The sequence below is a fragment of the Leptonychotes weddellii genome, unplaced genomic scaffold (assembly GCF_054177405.1).
Source record: "Leptonychotes weddellii isolate Sample4059 unplaced genomic scaffold, ASM5417740v2 HiC_scaffold_23160, whole genome shotgun sequence".
NCBI classification, from domain to species: domain Eukaryota; kingdom Metazoa; phylum Chordata; class Mammalia; order Carnivora; family Phocidae; genus Leptonychotes; species Leptonychotes weddellii.
Window position 1 is genome coordinate 1 of NW_027820978.1, and position 2,587 is coordinate 2,587.

The window sequence follows — 2,587 nt, forward strand, 5'->3', positions numbered from 1 at the left end:
AGGACCCCAGCCCCCTATTCTCTCAGATTCAGGAGCCCAGGCCCCCAGCCCCTCCTCCTTCAGACCTAGGAGTCCAGGCCCCCAGCCTCCTCCCTCAGACCCAGGAGTCCTGAACCCCAGCGCGCCTCCTCCCTCAGACCAAGGAGTCAGGGCCCGCAGTCCCTCCTCCCTCAGACCTAGCAATTCAGGCTCCCAGCCAGGCCTGCTCCGGACCAAAAATCCAGGTGCCCTGCCCCCTGTTCTGCCACCATGGAGATGGGACCCTCGGCTCAGGCGCTTGCCCCTTAAGGAAATGAAAGTCCCCTCAGGCTCCAGCCGGGTCAGGACCCCGCCCCCAGGCCCTCCTCCCGGGGCAGCTTCCCTCCTCCCCGCCCGCGTCCCCTTAAAATACCCGGGGTTCCTATGGCAACAGGCGCTGGGCGACAGGTGCGGGTGTTATTTACGGGTCAAGCCTGAAATAGCCCGAAAGGGCGCGGGGGTAGGCGGGTGGGGCAAGGCCGGAGTGAGCCGAGCGGCGCGTCCGGGCGGAGCGGGCGGCGGCGTGCAGGACCCGACGGCTCGGAGGCGTCGCGGAGCTGGGGCCGGCGCGGCGCGGAGGCAGGAGAGCGAGAGGGGGCCCTGCCCGGGAGACCAGGGTGGGAGGCCTGCGGGAGGCAGCTGGCCTGGAGCTGAGCCTGGAGCGGTCCCGGCCCGGCAGGCCCTGGGAGCCCGGGGGAGGAGGAGCCAAGTGATCCCAAAGGGACGCAGAGTCCCTCCCGGGTCCCAGTTGTCCTTTGAATCCTGGGGGATTTCGTCCCTGTTTCCTGAGCCTCAGTGGGGACCACAGACCCTCCCTCTGACCTCGATAGGGACCCTAGGTCCCCCTCCTGAGCCTGGGGGCGTCCTCTAGCCCCCTTCTCTGGACCCCACTGTGTCTCTGAGCCACTAGTCCCCTCTCTCAGACCCAGGGAGACTTTCTCTGATCTCTCTTCTCTGAATGGCCTGGGAGACACCCACCCCCTTTTCCTGAAGCCAAGCCAGGACTCCACTGTCCCCTGTGTGAATGTTGGGGGTCCTACAGCCTTTCTGAGACCCAGGAGTTCTGATCTCTTCTGAACCCCGGAGGGGACCCAACCTCTCCCTCCCCAGATTCTGAGCCCAAAAGGAACCAGGAGGCATCTCCTCTGACACTCAGAGGACCTCAGCAACCCTCCCTGGGTACCCCAAGCTCTGAGCCTTAGTGGGGTGCTCAGATCCCCTCCCCCCAGGACACCCAGTTTCCCTCTGGTGATTCACCCCAGTGGGGACCCAGAGCAGCCCCTCAGAGCCTCAGCCAGTGTTCAGTTCTCCTTCCTCTAGAGCCGTGAGGTCCCCCTCCTAGAGACCCAGCTTCTAGCTCTGGGCCTTGGGGGTCCCTTGCTTTTCTTCTGGGTCCCACCTTCCTTGCAGAGTTTTTGCGGCCTCCCCAGGCCCTGCTCGGAATTTAGAGGGTTCCCGGGGTAGGAGGCTCTATTTTTTTCTCTTCTAAGCTCCAGAGGTGACCTCGACTCCCCCACTGGAGGTTCCAGGGAAGATTCCCATCTTCCTTTCTCAGAATCCAGTGGAAACTGAGCCCCTCACCTCCTTCAGGACCCCAGGCGCTCCCCTCCCCGCTCCCCAGCTCTGCGTCCTTTGCACCTGTTCTGAGCCCCGTGGGCTGCGGCCTCTAGGATGATGATGTGGTCCAACTTTTTCATGCAAGAGGAGGACCGGCGGCGTCGGGAGGCTGTGGGCCGGCGGCGGGCTCAGGGGCAGCACCAGTTGACGCCGGAGCGGGAGGGGAAGATCAAGCTGGGGCTCCTGCTGAGCGCCGTGGGCTCCACGCTGGCCGTGCTGGCCGTGGGCACCGAGTTCTGGGTAGAGCTCAACACCTACAAGATCAATGGCAGCGCTATCTGCGATGCTGCCCACCTGGGGCTCTGGAAGATGTGCACCAAGCGACTGTGGCAGGCCGACGTGCCCGCGGGCAGAGACACCTGCGGCCCCGCAGAGCTGCCTGGAGGTGAGAGGCCACGCCCCCAGTCCGGGGATTGTACCCCAAGGTAGCGAGAGTAGTCAGGGTCAGCGGAACCCACACCCCAGAGGGAGCCTGAGCCCCAAGAAGGAAACTTGCACCCTCAGAAGCAGCCTATACCCGCACCAACCTGTGCTCCTTGGAATAACCTTTGCCCCAGACATGAACTGGGGGGAGGAGGGAGTAGGGGAGAGGGAGAAGAGAGAAAGTCTGTACTTCAGACTAGCCTGTAACTGACCTTCCTGTACCCACCCCCCCAAGCAGCCTGTCCCACTTAGATCCAGTGCCCCAAACTGCCTGTACCCCCAGACTAGGCTGTACCCTAAAACCAGCTCATACCCTTACCAGCCTACCCCCAACCAGCCTATACCCCAGACCAGCCTGTGCCCCCAGACCAGCCTGTGCCCCCAGACCAGGCTGTACCCCCAGACCAGCCTGTACCCCCAGACCAGGCTGTAGCCCCAGACCAGGCTGTGCCCCCAGACCAGGCTGTACCCCCAGACCAGGCTGTAACCCCATACCAGGCTGTAGCCCCAGACCAGGCTGTGCCCCCAG

The 2,587-nt window shown here is 64.0% G+C and overlaps 1 pseudogene; it reads left to right on the forward strand.

Moving 5' to 3' along the window:
- The first annotated feature begins 502 nt into the window (after positions 1-502).
- Positions 503-2,105, forward strand: LOC145715838 (voltage-dependent calcium channel gamma-6 subunit pseudogene; annotated as a pseudogene).
- The last annotated feature ends 482 nt before the right edge of the window (positions 2,106-2,587 follow it).